Consider the following 25,339-nt stretch of genomic DNA (forward strand, 5'->3'; position numbering starts at 1 on the left):
ATTCCCCTCCATGCAGAGCAACTAGCAGCTAGCAAGTTCATATGTCCGATTAAAAAGTTACCTCCTTTTCCTTGGGAGAATACCAGGGAGTTACTTCACGCAAGCTACCAGGTTAGGAAATTGGCTGTTGGATACGGTTCAAAGAATCTGTGAAGTTGCTTTAAAACACTATGGGTGTCACCTCCATTTATCTACACCCGCTGCCTATGCTGGATGTCAAAAGAATTTGAATCTTGATGTCAGGCTGCCCTTTTGTTAAAGAAATTGTTTCATCCTGACAAAGGGAGGATGTGTCCTTAACACTGAGATACTCTGCCACCCATGTAGCATGACTGCTTGCCACAGAAATCAAAGGGAGATAAAGTAGACCATGCACAATAAAAAAGGACCTTCAGCTAGACCTTTTAGGAAGCTCTGTTGGTCCACAGGAGATTCCACTGCAACAATCTCTCACCTTTCCCTTCAACAGAGACATCTCCTCCTGCAGCTGCTTGTAGATCTGCACTTCAAAGGCTACAAGAGAAAGGCGGGGGCGGGGCAGGGGGGGAGATATTTTAAAGAATTAAGATGTGTCTAAATGGAAGGGAAAACTTAGACTTTCTCTTTGTTTGTCAACTCCACTACTGAAGACTCAGAGAGGTGACAACTGTGCATTTTATATCTATGGGATATCTCATCTGTGAAGGGTGATTATTACTGCTTTTTGTGAGCTTTTGAGTTACTGAAGTTTTTCTCTGAAGTGAAAGAGAAATAATCATCACCTTTCACTGAAGAGATTTTATTTGTTCTGCAAGAAACCGTGCCTTCATAAAAGCCCACATTTTAAGACTGAATTAGTAAGCGCATCAGCTTCAGTCAGCTGGCTTTTATTTCTGCTTGCTAGCACTAAGGAGGAATGCTAGCCTTTACCTCTCCCATGGAAGGAGGCCAAGCTCTCTGGCAGAAGGAGATATCCTATGGAACATCAGGAATGTACATGTCACAGGGAATAATAATCCACAAGCTCTGTGGAGCTCAAACTTTTCCATTAGCTGAAATTATTTGAAACTTTGAATGCTTCTTCAGACTAAAAATAGTATCAATTTTTTGAGAATTTTTCAAATACATTGGCCCTTCCCCCATGTCTTGGAGACACAAGTTTCCATTTAAAATTTGCATATTAAAGTTATATGATTCCTATAACACTTCTGACAACTGTTTTTTTTTTATGAAAAACATATAATTTTCAAGGCTATGCGTACTTTTTGATAACTGACCTGGGAAAAAACAGTGCACAGCTATAATTTAACTTCTTGACATCCACACAAGTACACACTAATTTTCTGGGCCACGTTTCTAAGAAGTGTTATGTGCATTGTTAAAGGTGCCTGGATTGCATAAGCATTTGAAGTTCTGCATGGTATTATTTTGTACTTCTGGTGTACAACTGGCACAGAATGTTGTATTAATACATTAACACAGAGTATTGTATTGTCCCTGAATCAAGAGATTGCACTTATATGTTTCTAATTTGAAAATGGATGTAAGATAGAGTTGGCTTTCAAGACTAATCCCTCAAAGAGGGATGGTTACACTATGCTTCACAGAACACAAGTAGTATTTTCTTTGAGTATTTTACTCTTTATACATGAAATAGAATTGTATTAAAGTCACTGAATTTAGGGTCTATCTTCCCCAACACTTAATTCTAGTGTCTTCACTTTGTAAGTCTTATCTGGATCGTGTCACATTTCTATGCTTATTTTAGTTAGCCATTTGCTGTATTAAACATTTAACAGTTCTAAATGCACTTGGGAGGATGGAGTTATGTTTTCAGGGTCTTCAGCTTTTGCCACACTGCCCATTGAAAATGTAGGCACTGATTCGTAAGATTTGTAACCTGGGCCTTCCTATAGGTTACACTTAGTGATTTGTCCTGAAATCTGCGTACTGCAAAACACCATCTTATTGCACAAATTTCCACTTGTAATCATTAGAAAACCATAAAAATCAATCATATTCATGGTAAAGCTTCCCCCTCTTTGCCACTTAGAAAGCAGTGAAATGTATTGGATATATTCACAGGCAACTGCTACGTAGCTGCTCTTGAAAGTTGCCCACTTGAAGTACCCCAGGTTGGATTGCCTTAACATTGCAGGCCCTAAAGGAAGCCCTAGGAGCTTCCTCACCACACAAAACAATATGTGTCTGGTCCCACCAGCTATCCCAAAGCCTCTGAAGTGCCCAAGAAAAGCCCTGCCAATCATCATTGACTTTGAGATCATTTGCCCATATCCCATAAATTCATCATCAAGCTCCAGGTGAAGGGCCCTCGAATGACCAGCCATTGCAATGACCCTATTGCAATGAGATCAAGTGAAACAATTTGAAGATCATGAACTTGAGGGAGAATGAAAGAAGGGACACGGAGCAGAAGGGGAGGCAGGTTTCATAAAGCTGTCACCCTTCCCAACTTAGCACGTAATGAACACACTACTTATAGAAAGGCTAAGAAAGATACTGGTTTTCACCTACCTAAATGCATCTTGAAAAGATAATGAAAGTAGAGGGTAAGTCTTAATTCATTCTTATCAGAAACAGTCATAAAAAAAAAAAGTAATCTGAACCTCTCCACTCCAACCATATCTAAAATGTCAAAGTATGTTTCCCATAATGCCAACCATATATACCATATATACTATGCTATGATGTGATGGGCTGACCCTGGCTGGAGACCAGGTACTGTCCAAGCTGCTCTCTCACTCCCCTTCTTTAGCAGGACAGGTGGGTAAAATAAGATTAAAAGCTCATGGGTTGAGATAAGGACAGGGAGATCACTCACCAATTACTATCTTGGGCAAAACACACTCATCTTTGGGTAAATTAATTTAATTTATTGACAATTAAAAGTAGAATAGGATAGTGAGAAACAAAAACAAAACTAAAAATGCCTCTCCCTCTGCCCCACCTCCCCTCCTTCTTCCAGGCTGAACTTCATTCTTGACTCTTCTACCTCCTCCCTGCCAAGTGGCTGAGGGGGAACACAGAATGGGGGTTGTGGGCAGTTCATAACCCTTTGTCTCTGACGCTCCTTCCTCCTCAAACTCTTCCCCTGCTTTAGCGTGATGTCCCTCCCATGGGAGACAGTGCCTTATGAATTTCTCCGGTATGGGTCCTTCCCATGGGCCACAGTTATTCAAGGACTGCTCCAGCACGGGTCTTTTCACCTTGGTACAGTCCTTCAGGAGCAAACTGCTCGAGTGTGGGTCCCCCAAATCCTGCCAGAAAACCTTCTCCATGGATTCCTCTCCATGGGCCACAGTTCCTGCCAGAAGGCTTCTCTTGCATGGGGTCTTCATGAGCTGCAGAGCACATCCATCCCCTCTGGTGTCCTCCACAGTCTGTAGTGTGGATATCTGCTCCACTATGGTCTACTCCACAGGCTGCAGGGGACTGTTTGCTCCAGCACCTGGAGCACCTTCTCCCCCTCCTTTTTCACTGACCTGGTTTTCTGCAGGGCTGTTTCTCTCACATATTCTCACTCCTCTCTCCCAGTTGCTGCATAGAAATTTTTACCTGTTCTTAAATATGTTATCACAGAGGCACCACCAGAGTTGCTGATGGGCTCAGCTTTGGGCAGCAGCAGGTCTGTTTTGCAGCTAGCTAAAATTGGCTTTGTCCAATATGAGGGCAGCTCCTGATCTTTTCTCACAGAAGCCACCTCTACAGCCCTGCCACTACCAAAAACTTGTCACGTGAACCTAATACATGCCAAAAGAACTAAAAAAGTCCCATGGTGATGGGGAGGATTCCCAGATCTCTAATGTGATTGCGAGGTGCCTGTTTCCAAGTAGATGCTTTGCGCATCTACCAATCCTTAAATTTATCAGCTAAACAGATTAAAACACAGCTAATACAGCAATTCAGCATTATGACATACACGGGAAGAAACATTTTGCCTGGGAACAACAGTAACTGTTGAAAAGGAAAAAGAAATGGAAAAGGAATATAAGCAGAGAAAAGAAAGTATCATACTCGCTTGTTATAGCCTGCTTCCACTGGCAGCAGACTAGTGAGCAGAGTTCAAGTGAAAAGTGATAAGCATATCAGCAAGAATTGCAACTGGCCATAAATCAACCACACCCTCTTAAAACGATGCTCTACAGCCTTTAGAACCGAAACTAGGGCTTCCTTTTTGTTAGGTAAGGATAAAAAAGTAATATGTTTTTATTATACAATTTATTCCATTATGTGTCCAGATCAGAACAAAACTCATGCCTTTCAGATAATTAATAATGACTAATGAAGAATGACACCTGATACATGCAAGGTTCACCTTTTACCATTTTGCTATCTCTGCTAGCTAGTAAAATTTATTTTGTGCAAGGGGACTACATTGGTTTGGTCTCTCAAAGAAATTACTACTTAACACATTTGTTAATTATTAAGTATTGGTCAACGGTTTGACGTAACCAATGGCACAGAGTGCAATTTTCATTGAAAACAAAGGTGAAGGAAGGTATATTTATATTTAGAAATGAAAAACCTTTCTGTAAACAGAAGAATACTCAATTCAAGTTTATTCAAATTAAATGCACTGAAGAGTTGAAATATCTTAGCATATGCAGCATAGGATTTACATACAGAGGGGAATTTTCCATGGCCAAAATTCTGGCTTTGAAAAATATCATGTCAGAACAATAAAGAGAAAATCCAGAGCTCCACAGTTTTCCGTCAGACCTTTTCACTAAGGTAGTGCCACTCTAAGAAGCAAAATGCCTTTCTCAAAACAAATATCCTTCTTTTTCAGTATTTTTAGTAGCTGTTGCATGACATTTGGATCTTATTAGAAAACAAGTCAAAAATTGTCAGACGCTTACAATGGTTACCAGATTGTGTTCTAAAGGACAGAAAAAGAAAATGCTGCAGAAAATAAGTAGAGCATATGAACACAAATGGCTTAGTTGAGAACTAAATGCACTAATCTGTATTTTAATTCTTCCTTTTTTTTTTTTTTTAACAGAATAAGAGAAATTATCACTAGAGATGAGACAGGAACAAAGATAACCTGTTTCTCAGTATGTCAAGGAAAAACTTTATAAATATAAGGTACTTCAACAACAGAACAAGAAATAGAAAGGCTCTGAAATCTCTGTCTTTGGAGTTGCTTATGGCAAGACAAGACACCCCATCAGAGAAATCAATTCCCTGGCCATTCAAGATTCACTAAAATACCAACACGCTATAAATCCTTTTTGCCTGAATATTTTGAGACTCTAGAAAAATCTTAGAAGCTAAAATCATATACTGAACAATAAGAAATAGACACACAGTTGGACAAATCTGGTTTTCAAATTTTCTCAGTTTTTCAGTAAGCTCTGATTAAGGAAAGCTTAAGTTAAAGGTAAACTTCTTTGACTTATTTCTCTCGGTCCTGCAGAGAAAGCTGCACAGAGTCCTGTTCAGACAAAATATTCAAAAGGATATTTACCCCTCATGATCTGGAAATAAATTGAACTTTAATGAAGATGAAAATTACAGATTAATGGAATCTTTTACAAGTTCAGTTTCATCAGTATGTCACATTTCACTTACATAAGACAAAAAGACAAAAATAGCACTAAAATGCATTTGGCTGTTACTAGTATTTTGGCTTAACTGAGAGATAAAAGTCTGACAGCTACGAAAGAGGTGCAAATATTCTGGGTAAATAACTTTGCTTGTTTTATAATTGCATTACTTCTCTCTGTGCAGGTGAAAATTCCACTGACTTCAGTATAGCTACAGTAGTGCAGACATGGGCTAAAATAATGAGTCTATTGAAGGTTTGACTATTCATGCAACCAGACAATTTTACAGCTTTCCATTCACTGGTTACAGATATGTTTAAGACCTAAATCTGCAGATATGAACGGCCTTATTAACCCGAGGTTCCATTTCTGACTAAAGTAGATTAGCCACACAGAAAAATGTGGTGTCAGGACCTTTGACTAATGTTTTCCAAACCTAATTTCTTTCTGCAAAATAGAAGCAGTGCTTCATTACAATGAAAACCACTTTGACCAGTGATGTGGATTACAAAGGATGGACTAGGAAGGAGCTAGAAAAAAGAGAAATGTTTCAGAATAGACTCTCCTGTTCTTCCCTGAGATATCCGATTCACACTGCCCAGTCAAAGCAATATGGTAGTTCTGCACTTTTGGCTTCCATTTCATAGTAATTTCATTATTCAGGGCTGGAAGGTGAGGAGAGGCACAACTTCTTGTTATTTTGTGATCATGTTATAAGACCATGACTTGAAAATACTGGTGGTGTGACCAACTACCTATTTGGGTTAAGAAATGTTTGTTTTTTTTTTTTCCTACTGGGATCAAAATGGTAAAACCTTAACAGTTTGTCTGTCTTTTTTCATTTCAATTTCATCACTATTTAGTTAATTATGATTAAAATTAGATAGGCTTATTAGTTCTTTATAACGTGTATCTAACGCTCAGTGTGAGCAAAAGAGCCAGGTCATAAAAATATAAAAGCCCTGAGGTATCAGTGAATGACATAGAAATCATATGACTGGAGCCTGATAGTCCCCCATAACACGCTTAAATGCCTTGTATAAAGGAGAAGAAGGAAGACCAGATAATCTTCTTCATTATTGAGTGCCATACAATAATTTTATTAATTACCTCTCTTTGTCTATATTAATTTCCATATCTGTCTTGATGCTTGCCTTTTAATTTCTAATTCTTGGAAATAGATTATTGACTTCAGTCAAAAATGCATGAATAGAACATGAAGACCAAAATGGTAGAAACAACAACTAGTAGTGAGAACGTGCTGTCCTGCAATGCCCTTTCACCACAACATGACATGTTCTTCAGGTACCTCCAGGCCATCCTAGTCCCAATCTCATTTCAGACCTCAGAGTATATTACTGCAGATTGCACTTGGTGTTCACACTCTCCTAAATTCTTCTACTTCTCTGCTTCATGCACTGCTGCCTTCAACTCATTGTGGTTTGTAACCAACTCATGGCAGAGGTGACGCTTATTGCATTTTTATGCTATAACAGACTTAATTCTTGTAAGTTTGGATGAAAGTTGAAAAATTAGCACACATTGTTTAAAACTGAATTACAACACTCATGGAACAGGCATTCCTGCTTACCTGAAGAATCAAGGTTTATTCACCTAGAAAATATATTTTGATTGCAAGTACCCTCTCCGTCTTCCTTCTCTACTTGCTGAGACCATGCACGCTTACTGCAGCCAACATGGGCACATTTACTGCAACTAGCTGAGAAACAGTTCTGACACAGTGCAGTTCTGACACAGAATATCGAGAAATAGCCCTGCCTTGCTTACAGGATCGCAATCCACAGCTGTCACAATGACAGTGACAAACGCCATGGCTCAGTGGAATGGATTCAAAAAGTGCCTTTTTTGAGTTATTTGCACAAAGGTGTTTCACTACTGTGCTGTTTACAAAATATCATTAAATAATTCTGAGTCTTTGGATGGATTGATCTTTTAAATTTAATAAACAGCACAAAGGATAATTGTTTCCTCATTATTTAGGGGTTTTATTTTGCACTATATTGCCATGAGTTTGGAACTCTGAGACTGCAAAGAATCCAGTTACTCAAAATTATTGCTCAGTTAACTGGGTCAACTGTACTACAAATATAACATAATATATAATACATATTCATATATCTGAGAAAGATATTGTTTAAAATATTATCAGTGTATTGTCAAATATAATCTTAATTTAACTAACAGCTGTAAGGTAGTACTTTTTCATTCTTGTCCCCATCTGTCTCTAACATAAATATTGACATGGTCTGCTATATTTATTTCAGAAATACATTTCTGCATTTTTCTGATGTTTTCCTATTTTTCAACTAAACAATAAAAATATGCTCTTGTGTTTCAAAAAAGGACTAAGGCTTACAAATCTCTTTGTTGTTTTTTCTCTCTGACAACTTGATCGAGAAACTTAAGCTTCTCGGATCTTCAGTTCTGAAAGTTCATATAATACAAGTTATATGCTCTGTTTTATAGTCTTGCTTTCAGCTCGTAAATTGTACTTCCTGAGAGACTCATTGATGACAACTTTTTTGTCAAAAAAAAAGAGAAAATTAGTAAGGTTAATAAAATAATAAGCTGAAATTAAAAAATATCAAAGTTCATCAGAAAAAACTGAATTTTTTTTAAAGCTAAAAAAACAGGAAAAAACACATTTTCAACATAAGATCACTTTTTCATCAAAATACTAATAAGAATGACTCTTGATCAAACCCACTTCTAGTATATATTTATAACACAAACAAATAAGAGTTTCAAATATCTAAATCAGATGCAATTCTTCTCATACGTGTAAATTCCCCAGTCTCCTACTTCATCTTTGCAATTAATATTTTAAATTAGGGTACTCTGACCTTTTGGATATTAAGGGTCCTAAATTGCTGCTTTGTTTATAGTGGGTTTTCCAACACCTCTTTGCCTTTTGATTCTTGTTTAGGTCTCAGAAGTGGCTCCACTCCTGTGCATTTGTAAATATTTGAGCTGAAAATTTCTACATAAATTTATGTATCTACAAAATGTGTTATTTTTCAAGTGGAAGTGAAAGAACTGTATACGTTGAATGAGGTATATGGCATAAATGTAAGGCAGGTGAATACAACTGTGGAAGGACATTTACCTCCTGCTTTCAGCACAGCAATAACTATATACTTTATTAGACAGTAGTTTCATAGTAAAACATATTAGAATCAGTTTTAGTATCATGTACCTAAGAAACGAGTTTGCTGTTAAACACAAAGGTGTTTTAAGGTTTTATAGTGAAGAACGTTTAATTATTTGAGTTGTACTGTTGGTCGGTTATGTGAAGCAAACTTGTTTTCTGATTTGTGATAAATGAATGTAGTGCTATTAGTTTAAACAAAGATTATATTAATATCTCCTTACTATTTGGCTTATTAACCCTAGGTCCATAAAATGCTATTAGTTGTACAGCCCATTTTTAACAGAAATTAGAATAGTGACGTTTGAAACAAACACCAGCTTGAGAGCAAAAGTATAAAAGATCACATTCAAGTGCTGGAAAACTGTTTCGCAGAAAATGAAAAAAAGTAGTCTTGCATTTAAATAAAAGTAATACAAAATATATAAAGTCATGTCTATTTTTCTTGAAAAAACATTACCTTGCACAATGCGTTTATACCAAAACTAAGTATACTTAATTTTCATACTAAAGAAAAATATAGCCTCAAGTAGTTAAAATAATAATATTACTATGAATCTGCGCAAGTGTTCCATCTCACCTGAGTTCAGATGTTTATTTGGGAGGAAAGGGACACAATTGTGCATATGCAGTTATTTAGAGTCATGTTTGACTCTCATGTGTACTCTCCCTGTGCTCCAGACCATGCACCAAAAAGGTGCAGGTATCCTGTAAATCTTGTTTTATATCTGTCAGTCCCATGCTGACAACACTAAATGCACAGGCTTAGGCTACAGAATCACTTCTTCAGATTTCTGCATCATAGGAATGGGATTCATCCTGAGAACAGGTGTCCTAATTTAGGTGTGTGTAGGAAGGTATCAACAGATTAGCCAAGCGTCTAAGCTCCATACCAATGGGCATGTAGTTAAAACAGGCAATGTAATCAGATAATACTATAACAGTTACCTACTGCTCAATTTGACCTCCTAAGCATAGGTTTTTAGTAATATTTGAAGTGACCTAATGCATCCTGTCTGACCTCGGTTTTAGTGGTCTCCCCCAGATCTTGTATTTCTTCTGCTCTACTAACATTGTGGATACAATGTGGTATTGCAAATATAATTAGATTCTTCTGCTTAGGGAGTTGAATCAAACTTTGTAAGTTTTTAAATTAATATATCTAGATTGATGGCATGAGCATCGTGCCGTTTAATCTGTGGATACTTGACTCTTCCTCTTTTGAACAGTGAAGTAGTTAACAAAAAAGGGAAATGCTTCATAAAAAGATGAATTATTACTTCAGGTGAGATACTTTGCAGTGCCTTCGTACTCTTAGTATACAAATATCATCTCTTACATGCTTGAGAATACTGAAGGACAGCTTACAGAAGCTTTGAGATTGTATTTACTATATACATTATTATTTGTTAATAAACTATCCAAAACATTATTCAGTCATCAATTAAATGCTAAATTCACTGTTGTACAGAAAATATTTCTGATTCATTCCATACAAACTCTCTTTCCTATTTGTATAGACTATAGTTTCCATCTCACAATGGACCAATTTAGAAATTTTTACCAGTAGTCATGTTGTCTAGATGTTGGTTCCTTTCAACCAACCATGTTGAAATTTCTTTTAATTAACTGGCTGGGTTTGACTGTGGCTTAAAGTTTTATCTGTTTAAAAAATTAAGCTCACTGTCTCTCTCTCTCCAAAGACAAACGTGGGAATGCCAAAATGCAATTTATTCTACCTTATCTTAAAAAAACAGGATAACTTAAACTAAGAGTAACACCTTTACCTATGTTTATCTTAAAATTGCAGAAATCAAGATACTATTTATTTCTGTAGTACCTGCTATGTAATCTAGAGCTACTTGGTCTTAAAGTTCCAAAAATCTGCGTCTAGGCAGAACATAAATTAATTTTGCTGAAAAAGGAACCAAGGGAATGGCCTAAGTTGTAAACTACAAAGGAACTTTTTACAGAAATTAAGAACTTCAGTTAGATGAACAGGATTTTACTCTGGAGGTTCACACAAGCATTTATTCCCTTGTTGTGACAGTGAGGATAAATTAGCCATTTCCTTTAAGAGGCTTACTTCTGTAGAGGCCCAGAATTTGGGTTCAGATATCTGCATAATAAAGATGTCTCATTAGTAAAAAATAAGCTAGATTAGACTGAGAGGAATCACATTTCAAAAATCTTGGAGGTTTTAGACCTAGTGCTTTTGTTGTAACTAACTAACTAATTAAAATTAATACTTTTGATTAGTTTCATATTTGTTTTCCCAATACAGAATGCAATTCCTGGTATTTCATATAGGCACATACCACAAATCATCAACTGCATAAACATATCTGTTGTCATGTGGTCTACATCTTTTCAAGGGGTATCGAAGGCCTACTCTTTGAAAGTCAGCATACATACCTTCAATTCCTAGATACTTTTAAAAATTCACTGATAGTACAGATGGAAACAAATGTTTCTTTTTCTCATGAAGAGATAAGAAGCTTTACAGTAATATTCAGCAAAGTTTACAAAACCTTCAAATGACTAGCACAGATGCAACCCTTTCAGAAAACTCAAAGGACGCAGCAAAGCAAAATCTCCTAACACCTAGCAGCTGCTCTTTAGAAAGTCTGAAAATTTCATTGCTGGAGACCACAGGGATCATAAGCGCCAAAAACTCTAGCTTTGGTTTAAGGAACTTAAATCTCCATAGACAGTCTGGGCAGAGCAAGTAAACTTTGTGGGTTAAATATCTGTGTTTTAAAGGACTTTAACATTTTAGCCACACTTGACTCAAATCCTCCATAAGATACATCATTTAAATAGCTTAAAGCTTTTGGGGAAATTCCAGAGCCCAAACACATTTGTTTTCAACAGGTGATGAATGGGAACCATAGTTTCACCATTTGAAGCGATCCGTGGCAACACTTCGTCACAGTGCCTACCACTTGGCTTCTCACTCCCACAATGTTGTGTGACACCTCCCAGTTGTGCCAAAGCAACTGCTTCTGAGTTCAACCTGGGAGACAGGAAAGAGCTGATACATTTTATAAAGAGATTTTCCAGTTCCGCTTCTCTTTCAAAAAGATTTATTTATTTTTTTTTACATAGATCAGCTACTTCGTCTCACTCATACTGGTGCCAGTACGACTGAGAAGTGGTGCTCCGTGACTGGCAACACTCTGGTCCACCCTTCCTACGAAAGAGTTGGAACTCCTTGCACTGGAACTGTCACAGGCATCCCTTGTCGTAGATCAATGGTCTGAGACTGATGGTCCAAGGCCTTGTTCGTCTGGGACTTGAATCAATTGACCTGACAGCAAAACTAATGTTCTTTCAAACCCCAGACTGATTCTGAAAACATTCTGAAATCTGTCATTCAGATTTCCATAGCACTCAGAAATAATACATTTTTTTCTCCAATATTTAATACTTTAAAAAGTAATTCACAGTGGTGAAATTTAGTCATGAGATGTTCCCAAGGCCAGAATGGCAAAAAATTTACCTCCACTTGGCAGTTGTAAGTGTCCTTGTCTTGCTGAGGAGCAAAAAGAAGGGGATTCACATCCATGCTCTTCAAGAGCTTCCCCTGGAGCAGTTGCTGTCTGCATCATTCTTTAGTGTGGAGTCTTACTATCACAATACCAGTCTTTTTTTTTTTTTTTTTTTCCCATTGTTTCTGTTTTACAAAGACCCTACCCATATCTTCAGCGCTGAAGAAAAACACTAAATAAAAAACATTTGTTTGTTGTTGTTAGGAAAATCCCAAACAAAACACCAACCAAACAAAACCCAAAATCTGCCCAAAAATAAACTGGGAAGTATTAGTTATTCTGCTAATATTCAAACAAATTACAGCATAACCACCTTCACAGGACTCCAACCTCCCATTCATGTTAACTACTTGTGTTAACCACATTAGTTTGCAGTTCTCACTAGAGAAGTTAGTCAGGAACCCAGGTTAGAAAAAAGCACAACCAAAAACCTGGAGAACAGAGAAAAAGGTGATGCAAGAGGAATTCAGAGGAGACATGTTACAGAGTCTACTTTAATATTACAAAAATGTCCAGGGAGCCATTGCCTTAACTGACTTAATGCTTCACACATTTTCATATTATGCGGTGAGGACAAAGCTGAAGATGAAATATTTTCATGCTGACTGGTAGTAGTCTGGATATACTCTCAGCTACCTACATATATGAAAGCGTATGAGTGTATTGCTTTATTGATTTTATTCTTTCAAGAAAAGAGTAAATATATTATTAAGCAAATAACACAGTCTCTTTTTTATTAAAAAACATCAACTGTATGCTATGCTCATACAACAGATGGGTCATCCTCTTCTGTTGTTATTAAAACGAGATGTTTTCAAGCGCAAAACACAGAATAGCTTTCAGTTGCTGTTCTGTTTTTAATATAGGTTTTAAATAAATTATGTAAGGAAACAATCTTGTACTATCTTTAGAATCAGGTTTTCCTAAATTTTCATACCTGTTATCCCAATCAATACTAAGTAATTACATTTCCAAGAAAAGTTCTGGCCTTCTAAAATTACTTTCCTGTCTTTGATAAGATTTTTTATGCACTTCCATTAACTGAAAGCTAAGGGAATAAAATCACTTGAATAAATTTATTTTTCTTTAATAGACAATAAATATCTTAAATTGTCATAACCAGTAGCTTCCCTCCATAACAACCTCTATTATTATAAACTCAGATATTAAAAAAATGTTATCACTTACTGTACAGGTAAAATGCAAGCTGGTTTTCAGAGCAATTAAAATACAGAAAGAGCAGGAAATCCATTGGATGGAAAAAGACCCAAACACACAAACAAATTAACTTTTAAGATTCGATAAGAGGAAAATGGGAATCTAAACATCTTAAAATTTGGTTCTGACACTGTGCAAGATAACAATATTAGGTAACACATTTCCTGTAATAAAATATATTATTTGTCATAGAGTACTAAGAAGTATATTGTTACAGCAGGCAATATTGTAGAATTTCAGGATAGTCCACTACATTGTTATCATAGAATAGACTGGGTGGGAAAAGACCTTTATAGATCATCTAGTCCAAGTTCCCCCTGCAATGAGTAGGGACATCTTCAATTTGATCAGGTTGCTCAGAGTCCCATCCAACATGAGCTTGAATGTTTCTAGGGATGGCACATCTACCACCTCTCTGGGCAACCTGTTCTAGTGTTTCACCACACTCATTGTAAAAAATTTCTTCCTTATACCTAGTCTAAATCTTCCTTCTTCCAGTTTAAAGCCATTACCTCTTGTCTTATCGCAACAGGCCTTGCAAAAAATGTGTGTCCCTATCTTGGTTATCCCCTTTAAGTACTGTAATAAGGTTTCCCCAGAGCCCTCTCTTCTCCAGGCTGAACAACCCCAACTCTCTCAGCCTGTCCTCAGAGGAGAGGTGTTCCAGCCCTCTGATCATCTCTGTGGCCCTCCTCTGGGTCTGCTCCAACAGGCCCATGTCCTTGTTATGTTGGGGGCTCCAGAGCTGGATGCAGTACTCCAGGTGGGGTCTCGTAGAGGGGCAGAATCACCTCCCTTAATCTGCTGGCCACACTGCTTTTGATGCAGCCCAGGATGCAGTTGGCTTTTTGGGCTGCTAGGGCATATTGCCAGCTTATGTCTGGCTTTTCATCCACCAGTACCCCCAAGTCCTGTGTACTTGCAGGGTTGCTCTCAGTCCCTTCGTCCCCTAGCCTGTATTTATATTGAGGGTTGCCCTGACCCAGGTACAGGACCCTGCACTTGGCCTTGTGAGGTTCACATGGATCCACTTCTCGAGCTTGTCCAGGTCCCCCTGGACGGCATCCTGTTCTTCAGGTGTGTCAACTGTACCACTCAGCTTGGTTTTGTCTGCAAACTTGATGAGGCTGCGGTCGATCCCACTGACTATGTCACTGGTGAAGATAGTGAACAGTACTGGTTCCAATACAGACCCCTGAGGGATACCACTTGTCACTGGTCTCCATCTGGACATTGAGCCATTGATCACCACCCTCTGGATACAATCAGCCAATTCCTCATCCACCGAACTGTCCACCCATCAAATCCATCTCTCTCCAATTTAGAGAGAAGGGTGTTGTGGGGGACTGTGTCAAAGGCCTTACAGAAGTCCAGATAGATGACATCTGTAGCTCTGTAGCTCTTCCCTTGTCCACTGATGTCGTCACTCCATCATTAGGAGTAGGCCATTAGGTTGGCCATGCAGGACTTGCCCTTGGTGAAGCCATGCTGCCATCTCAAATCACCCCCCTGGCCTCCATGTGCCTTAGCATAGATTCTAGGAGGATCTGTTCCATGATCTTCCTAGGCACAGAGGTGAGGTTGACGGGTTGATAGTTGCCAGAATCCTCCTTTCTGCCCTTTTTAAAAATGGGTGCAATGTTTCCTTTTTTCCAGTCACTGGGGACTTCAGCTGACTGCCATGACTTTTAAGATATCATGCAGAGTTGCTTGGCAACTACATCAGGACTCTGGGATGCATCTCATAAGTCCCATAGACTTCTGTATGTTCATGTTCCTCGGGTGATCGTGAACCTGACCTTCTCTTACAGTGGGAGGGACTTTGCTCCCCCAGCCCCTGCCTTGCACTCCATCCACTCAAGAGGTGTGTGAAGGCAGATTATCAGTGAAGACTGAGGCAAAAAGGTTGTTAAGTAGCTCAGCCTTCTCTTTGTCCATTGTTACCAGCTTGCCAGTCTTGCTCATCAGGGGGGTATGCTTTCTTTCACCTTCCTTTTCTGCCTGTCATACCTGTAGAAGCCCTTCTTATTATTCTTTGCGTCCGTTGCCAAGTTCAGCTCTAGCTGCAGCTTGGCCTTCCTGACACCATCCCTACAAAACCAGGCAGTGTCCCTGTAATCTTCCCAGGATACCTGTCCCTGCTTCCACTGCCTGTGCATTTCCTTCTTGCCCTTTAGCTTGACCTGGAGGTCTCAACTCAGCCATGTTGGTCTCTTGCCTTCCTTTCCTGGTTTCTTACACCTGGGGATAGAGAGCTTTTGCACTGTGTGGAAAGTATCCTTAAAGATCTGCCAGCTCTGTGCTGTTCCCTTGTCCTCAAGGGTTGTTCCCAGGGGATCCTATTGACTAACCCCTCATAGAGGTGACCCGTATTCCTTAGGACTGTGAACTCCACTAGTGCGTGATCACTGCAGTCCAAGCTGCCTCCGATCTTGATGTCACCAGCTAGCTCACTTGCATTGATGACCACCAGGTCCAGTATTGCATGCTCTCTGGTAGGGCTGTCTATTACCTGGCTTAAGAAGTTATCTTCGATGCATTCCAGGAGTCTCCTGGATTGCCTACAGCTTGCTGTGCTACTTTTCCAGCAGAAGTTGGGGTGGCTGAAGTCCCCCAGCAGGACGAGAGCCCTCGAGAACGATGCCTTCTGTAGCTGGTGTAAGAAGGCTTTGTAAATAGGCTCCTCTTGGTCGGGTGGCCTGTAGTAGACACCAATCACAAGGTTCCCTTTGCTGCCGTTGTGTCTTATTCTTACCCAGCTTTCAACCTGCTCGTGGCTATTCTTCAGAGACAGCTCTTCACACTCTGTCCATTTCTTGATGTAGGGGGCAGTGCCTCTGCCCTTCCTTCCTCCCCTGTCCCTTCTGAACAACCTGTAGCCATCAATAGCTGCACTCCAGTTACGGGATTCATCCCACAAAGTTTCTGTAATGGCAACTATGTCATAGCTTTCTAGCAGCACGGTGGCTCCCAGCTCCTCCTGTTTGGTGCCCATGGTGCGTGCAATGCTGTACAGGCACTTCAGCTGGGCTGTTGACTGTGTCACCTTCTTAGAGGAACACCCCTTAATTCCTTTGGGGTATTTCACTGATGTTTCCTTTTTGGGTCCTATTATCTCAGGAGGCCCTGGTTCATCTCTGTAAGACTTCGCATGCTGCAGTGCAGCCAGCACGTGTCAGAACAACAGGCTGAGAGCCCTTGCTAACACACTGTCCCTCTAACCTTGGCATGTCATCCCACAGCTTGTCCTGGGCAAGCCTGATATTATCCCCCTCCCCGTTCAAGCCTAGTTTAAAGCTTTGATAATGAGCCCCACTATCTTGTGAGCAAAGACCCTCTTCCCCCATAATGAATTCACAACCAGGTGCAAAGGGAAAATAAGTGACTGTTTGGTCACTTTTGGTCAGTGAAGAGTAGCATCCTGACAACCCCAGGCAGAGCCGCCAGCCTGGAGAGCATACCGCTGCTGCCAGAGCCAGGCTGTCTTTAAGCAGCTGACAGGCTGAGAATTACTTACAGAAATTTCTGAATGAATCAAGCTAACTAACAAATGTATGGAATAAAGCAACAAAAGGCAGCTATCAGTTCAGGAAGATGGGCAGGATTGATTGTAGGTGGTAGTAGTCACAAATTAGACCCAACACAAACCCGTCTGTGCAACAACATTTCAGGAAAACACCCGAATCTCATTTCCACCCCTACTAAGCTCAGGTTCTCAAGGCAAACATAATTCAGTAGAACATACAGCTCAGAAGAGGGATCAATAGTCAACCAGTACAGAGTCAGTTCCTGATGAAATATCATTTGTTGGATGAAATTTGGAAATACCTTAGGAAGAGTGATTTGGCTAGAAATAGTCAACAAGAAATTATGAGAAAATAGAGGGGCTGGATTTTTTTTTTTTTTGTAGCATGTAGGATTTCTCAAAAAAATTACTGTTATAGCCAACACAGAAGATAAAATATATGGCTTTTTTTTTTTTTTTTTTTTTAACAGTATTTCAGCTGTCTATGTGGAGAGGTGTGCTGGGTCTGTCTGGCATAGAGTTAACTTTCTTCATAGCAGGACCTGATAGCACAGTCATGTTTAGCTGTTGCTGAGCAGTGCTTGCACAATGTCCAGGCTTCTCTGATTCTCACTCTGCCTCCACAGGGAATAAATGGCAGCCTCGGAGGTTGTGCACAAGAGGTTGGGAGGGCACACAGCCAGGCAAGTGACTTGAACTAGCCAAAGAGATATTCCCTGCCATATAACGTAATGGTCAGCAATAAAAAGGGAAACAAGGGTGTTTTAGAGAGGTTAGCCATCTTTTGGTTGGGAACTGGCTGGGTATTGGTCTACCAGTGGGATGTGGTGAGTGCCTCTGCGGCATTTGGTGTTTTTTTTTTTTTCTCTCCTCTTCCACTTTTTCACTTATTAAACAATTTTTTCTAAACCCACAAGTTTTCTTGCATTTACTATTCCTTTCTTTTTTCCCTACCCCATTGAGGGTGGCAGAGAGTACACAAGTGGCTGTCTGGTGCTTAGCTGCCCACTGGAGCTAACGCACAACGAGATGGTAAAGAGATGGATAACTCACTGCATTGATAAATGGATAGGAAATAAAACTGTTGCAATATTCAAGGAATCACAGGAATCAATACTCCTTAGGCAGGAAGAGAGATATGCCTGAGTGCCAGGGCAGGATTTATAGCTGTAGCATCTATTCATTTATCTTTAGACCTATTTAATTTCCTATATAGACTAAAAAAATAAATAAAATTTAAAAAGAAAATGTGGATGGGATTCCAATTTAGTTAGTAAAATTATGCCTTCAATACATATATACACCCCCCAAAGCCATAAGTTTGCGCACACATCATGGTCATGATTTTTTTTTCTTTGCACTGCAGTATGTCATTACAGGACTTTTTTCAGCTTCCCATAGAAGCTGAGAGGGAGCATAGACAGAACAAGCTGGCCAACAGAATACTCCATACCACAGACATTGTGCTCACTATATAAATGGGGGTTGGCTGGGGGCGGGAATGCGCGATCGCTGCTCAGGATGGGATGTGCAACTGATCATCAGGTGGTGAGAGTGACTTGTGTTGTATTACTTCATCTTGTATATTCTTTTACCATTATTATTATTATTATTATTTTCCTTTTCCTTTATTGTTCTATTAAAATGTCTTTACCTCAAAACACAAATTGTTTGGAATTTTTCCTTTCCTTTCCTTTTCTACCTCTCCTCCCCAGCCTTTCATGGGGGGAGGGGGAGAATTGAGCAAGCAGCTGCATGGTTCTAGCTGCTGCCTGGGGTTAAACCACAAGAGTTAGGTATTTGAAAAAAAAAAAAACCAAAACAAAACCCACATGAGAAACGCATACATCATTAGTGTAATGCATTTAAGTCTAGATTGTGCTAATTACAAAACCTTATTACACATTCTGCCTGCTTAACATATCTTCATTTTCAATCTAATCCAATTCAGGAAAAAAACAGACTATCTCAATATTTCTGATTAAACGTTAAAGAGAAGAACCAGCTAGTATTTTCAGAACTTAGAGGTTTTTTTTCTTTTTAAAGATGAATATATTTAGTAGCACAGTAAAGAACAATGCCCTAGCTTCTAAAAAAGGTTAAGTACTTGCATAATGTTTCCATCCCTTCATTTTCTGAAAGAAGTCTAATAATAATAATTACACTTTATAATAGAATTTAGTGGCTGCCTAACTGTGTTTTGATTTCTTAGGATTAGCAGTTGGTGCTGTAATTGTTATTCCTTCTGATTGCGAGAGGCACAGCACTTAACCAGTTGGTTCTCATTTAGCATTTCACATGCTGCATCCTTTTTGAGACTGATTTACAGGTAATGAAGTAACCTATATTTAGATATTTTTCAGGGGATGAATCTTTCGGTATTTTTAGTTGGAAGTTAAATATGCACTTCCCAGGTACTAAATGAATAATGCTGCTAATATGCATAAAGATATGGATTTTTTTTTAAGCTGGGATTTAAAGTATTAGTTATTTTTAATTGTGTTAGAACAGAGAACAGAAAATAGACTTACATCTCTGTGTTTTATTTAGTTGGAAAATTCACCCTTCCAACACACATAGTATGCAAGAGCAGATCAACTATTAGATTCATAAAACAATATTTGAATAATGATTAAGTGCTGAACCAATACTTACATCAAACAAATCTACTAACTTGTTTTATTTCTTAGATCATATAGCACCTGTCTTGGACATTTATCGAAGTATGACTGAGAAAGGAAAGATGGCTATTACTAAGGTTACCATTTTTTATCTGAGTTTGTCTTTTCCATAAGTTAAAGCACAATTGTGCTCTTCCCCAGTAATAAATAACATTGCCTCTCAGCCCTACAACAGTCAGGGACAAATTTCCAGTGATCTCCTACAAGGCCAGGATTTCACCATTAAGACTGAGCACAAAATATAAATCAATACATTTTATTTCAGCTTGTCCAACATTAATATGTACTGTTTTAAACATCACAGAATTGTGGAAATGTTGGCTGGAGAGAATCTCTGGACATCATTATTCCAATGCTCTGCTTGAAGCAGGACTATTGACAAGAGTAGATTGGTTCATTCAGCATGCTTGGTCTAATCTAATCTTGAAGGCTTCCAAGGAGAGAGGTTTCATAGCCCTCTGAGCAAGCCATTTCAGTGCTGCACAGTGCACAGTGAATTTTCTTTACTGATGTTCACCTGAGCCTCCCAAGCTGCAATCTGCAGCCGTTGTTCCTTCTATTAATGCCCCTTGCACTAACCAAAAAGGTTTAGCTCCATAACTTTGCCACCGGCCTTCAGATAACTCTTTGCCAGACTAAACAAGCCCGCTTTCTTGGCCTCCCCTTCTAGGTGATGTCAGCTAGACTGTGAACACCGTAGTAACTTCCTCTGTGCAATCTCCAACTTATCTACATCTTTCTTGAACAGGAGAGCTCAAAACTGAACACAGTCTACCGGTGTAGCCTCGCCAGTGCTCAGTAGAGTGACAAAAAAACTTCTCGATCTAGTGGCCATGATCTTGTTATAGCAAATTATGTGGTTTGCAATTTTATCAGCCAGGCTCAGACATCCATAATGTAGGCATCCACATCTGAACCCGTGCTATGTTCTTTTTCTATAATCAATGGTAAAATGAGTTGCTGAAGATTCCTTCCACCTTCCCTACTGTATTGTTGTCCCTTACAATGAGGAATGCCTATTTCTATGCTGAGATAACAAAGGTTATCACCCAGGGGTCCCTTGTTAAATATCCTGAGGTTTCTAAGTCATCCTCAAAAGCTGGCACAGGACATGTCAGATGTCTCTATATCTTAGAATCAATACTAAAATAGTGATCCTGAAAGAGATACTATGCAAGAGATGATGGATCTACTGGAGATACACAGCCTATGCATAAGCTGTATGTGGTCAGTATGGGGTGATCTTTTCTTGTAGATACAGTTCTAGCTGTATTTAGGTTGGGGTAAACACATTCTACATGTATAAATTCCCTGTGTTATTCTTACCTTTGTTTCCTGTCCTACTGGATTACAGTGAAATAAATTTGATCTGTTATACGCTACTTACATTTCAGTGCTGGGCTAGTTGCATTTGATTTCCCTTATGACACTTCAAATAGTATGAGATATAGACAGCAACAAAGGAAAAGCTTTTTGTAGTCTGGAATAAAAGTCAAAGGACTCCAGCATTAGTAATAATAAACATAAGTGAGGTCAGATGGAGCCTCTGCTTTTCTATTATATCTCCAAGAATAAAGTGTTATGGCTTTGAAGTACTTACATTTCCAAATAATTGTATCTACCAATCTTTTGATTCCTTATTACTTGCAGAATACTACTAATGTCTGTGGAAATCAGGGCACTTACAAAAGTCCACCTAGACAGAGCAAAATGTGGGACTGGAGAATTACTTTCGCTGATATCCCTGTGTACTTTAGGACATGACGCTTTCTAAGGCTGCAGGAGCACCTGAAGCTACATGCACTGATATAAACAGTTTCACAGTAACCTATAATGGATCAGTGCTGGGAAAACTCTTCCGCTGCAGCTATACAAACGGCTCACCCCTGTGTAATGATTTCAGGAAGAATATCTTCTAATACTGGAGGGTTGTCTAATGGGCGTCTTGATTTTTCATTGACAGTGAATTCATCCTTTTCAAAGGGCAAGTACAAGGTCTGTGGACATTTAGGTCCCATTTGAGTGCTCATAGTAGAACCAAATAGGAAGTAAATGATCTTGTTATGGACTCAAGGTAAATTCTACGCTGATTAAATAGGCCATAGTGTCTCAGCGAGAGACAATGGTTAACAGCAGTAAGGGCGGAAAAAAGCTGTTCAAGTGATAATGTCTTCTTAAAAGTGCCCTCTCTGCCACTTCACAAATGTAAAATTAAGCCTGATGAATTTAGGACCTTGATTATAGCCTCCACCATGAAGAACTTGCAGAAATGCAAACTGCTATCAGGTAAATTGGTGTTTAAGTGCTATTACCTAATTTCACAGAGTACACATATTTACCCTGACTCTTTCCGAACCTCTCTGCTGGTCTGTGTTTGTATATGCTGTTTCTCTCTCTGTCATCTATTAATCCACTTGAGAGACTACTTTCTGTGTTACCTCCTACAGAGCCTGAGTATGAGAACCTGAGTATGAGACTCCTGTGAATTAATACTAACAACTCTTATTCTTTGTGTTCTAATTGTAATTTTGAAATAAAGCTAAAAAATCTCATTTTAATAAAATATCAAATAAAATTACTTTTTAGGTAAACAAACCTGTTTACTGTCAACTGTCAACTCTGTTGACTCTTTTATTTCCAAAATATTTTCATATTTAGAGCACTTCTGTTACAAAATAACTGAAAGATCTGTATCTTCTATATATAACACAAGGTCAGAGCACACTCGTAATTTATCACTTAAATTTTCTGGACATTTAAACAGGTGATGAATGTAATGTAGAAGAGAACTGTCTGGATAATCCAAATGCTTTGTCTAACAGACCCATCTAGTAATTATAATTTTTATTTATTTAATTGTAACTTGATTATCCATGCTGCCTATGTGAATGGGATGATCTTTATACATGGTCTTTTCTGATATTTATAACATAAGACCATTCTCAAGAGAAGGAACAAAATAAAATTATAAGGGTGCATCTCTAGGATATCTGCAAATTATAAGACATGTATGCTGAGTTTTCTCATTTATTTTTGGCATCCTTTGTTTAAAGCAATGTGTATCCATTTTTATTTTTTTTTCAAAATAAATTATCACAATTCTGTGCTCAAGAACTGGTATTATTCTGTGATTTTAATTGGTTTACCCACTGGGAAAATGAAATGCTTCAGTGTGTACACTGAGAAGTAGCGAATGAAAATGGATTCCCATGGAGATTTCCTAAGAAAAAGTTTACGTTTATTTTCTGTAAAATTCATGGCCAGTTTTTAATTCTTTCAATATTTAGTTTATAGTCAAATTTATTTAGTGTATATTTTCTTGAAATTGACAGCAGTAATAATCTAATGTTTGGAAAATGACTGTCAGCATTATTGATAAGTGTAGTTAGTCCATCTGTACACAATGTCAGCTAATATTGGTACACTAGTTATGAAATGTGAACAGACATTGATAAAGCCATCAGTCTAAATGTGAATAGCTTATCCAGTTTGAACACAGCTCTCCGGTAAGTAAACTACTATCCTAGAAAAAAATGTGTCTGTCTTTAGCAATATTTTAGAATAAGCCATCATTCATGGACCGTTACTATATCTCTTTTCTATCTGCTTCTATGATCTTCTATGATCTGCTTGGCAAGCTCAAGTGGAAGAAGAGAGTTTATAGATCATGGAAGGAGGGGCTGACCACTTGGGAGGAGTACAGGGCTGCTGTCAGGGGATGTAGAGAGGCAACTAGGAAAGCTAAGGCCTCCTTAGAGTTAAACCTGGCAAGAGGGGTCAAAGACAACAGGAAGAGCTTTTTCAAATACATGGCAGATAAAACTAACACCAGAGGCAATGTAGGCCCACTACTGAATGGGGTGGGTGCCCTGGTGACAGAAGATACAGAGAAGGCAGAACTATTGAATGCCTTCTTTGTCTCTGTCTACTCTGTCGGGGGCTGTCCTGAAGAGTCCTGTTCTGCTGAGACCCCAGATGAAGTCAAGTCAATGGATGGGTTTGCCTTAGTTGATGAGGACTGGGTCAGAGACCAGTTAAGCAACCTGGACATCCATAAATCCATGGGTCCGGATGGGATGCACCCGCGGGTGCTGAAGGAGCTGTCTGAAGTCATTGCTGGACCACTCTCCACCATCTTTACCAAGTCTTGGGAAATGGGCGAGGTGCCTGAGGACTGGAGGAAAGCAAATGTCACTCCAGTCTTCAAAAAGGGCAAGAAGGAGGACCCGGGTAACTATAGACCGGTCAGCCTCACCTCCATCCCTGGGAAACTGATGGAGCAGCTTATCCTTGGTGCCCTCTCAAGGCATACCAAGGATAAGAGGGTTATTAGGGGCAGTCAGCATGGCTTTTACAAGGGGAAGTCATGCTTGACCAACCTCATAGCCTTTTATGAGGAAATAACGAGGTGGATGGATGATGGCAGAGCGGTGGATGTGGTCTACCTTGACTTCAGTAAAGCATTTGACACGGTCTCCCACAGCATCCTCATGGCTAAACTGAGGAAGTGTGGACTGGATGACCAGATAATTAGGTGGACTGCGAACTGGCTGAAGGAGAGAAGCCAGAGAGTCGTAGTCAATGGGGCAGAGTCCAGTTGGAGGCCAGTAACCAGCGGAGTGCCTCAAGGGTCGGTACTGGGGCCCATATTATTCAATATATTCATTAATGATTTAGATGAGGGAATTGAGTGTACTATCAGCAAGTTTGCTGATGACACTAAGCTAGGAGGAGTGGCTGACACGCCAGAGGGCTGTGCTGCCATCCAGAGAGACTTGGACAGGCTGGAGATTTGGGCAGGGAATAACTTAATGAAATACAACAAGGGAAAGTGTAGGGTCCTACATCTGGGCAGAAACAACCCCAGGTTCCAGTATAGGATGGGGAGCTACCTGTTAGAGAGCAGTGTAGAGGAAAGGGACCTGGGGGTCCTGGTGGACAGCAGGATGACCATGAGCCAGCACTGTGCCCTTGGGGCCAAGAAGGCCAATGGCATCCTGGGCTGTATTAGAAGGGGGGTGGTTAGCAGATCGAGAGAGGTCCTCCTTCCCCTCTACTCTGCCCTGGTGAGACCGCATCTGGAATATTGTGTCCAGTTCTGGGCCCCTCAGTTCAAGGAGGACAGAGAGCTGCTGGAGAGAGTCCAGCGTAGGGCAACTAAGATGATTAAGGGAGTGGAGCATCTCCCTTATGAGGAAAGACTGAGGGAGCTGGGTCTCTTTAGTTTGGAGAAGAGGAGACTGAGGGGTGATCTTATTAGCGTTTATAAATATATAAAGGGGGAATGTCATGAGGATGGAGCCAGGCTCTTCTCAGTGGCGACCAGTGATAGGACAAGGGGTAATGGATTCAAGCTGGAACACAAGAGGTTCCACTTAAATTTGAGAAGAAACTTCTTCTCAGTGAGGGTGACAGAGCACTGGAACAGGCTGCCCAGGGAGGTTGTGGAGTCTCCTTCTCTGGAGACATTCAAAACTCGCCTGGACACCTTCCTGTGCAACCTCGTCTAGGTGTTCCTGCTCCGACAGGGGGATTGGACTAGATGATCTTTTGAGGTCCCTTCCAATCCCTAGCATACTGTGATACTGTGATCTCTGCTGTATGAGTCTATTGAAATTTTCATATTGCTTTTTCCACGTTACCTC

Source organism: Vanellus vanellus (genome assembly GCF_965231255.1).
Source record: "Vanellus vanellus genome assembly, chromosome: 1".
Lineage (NCBI taxonomy): Eukaryota > Metazoa > Chordata > Aves > Charadriiformes > Charadriidae > Vanellus > Vanellus vanellus.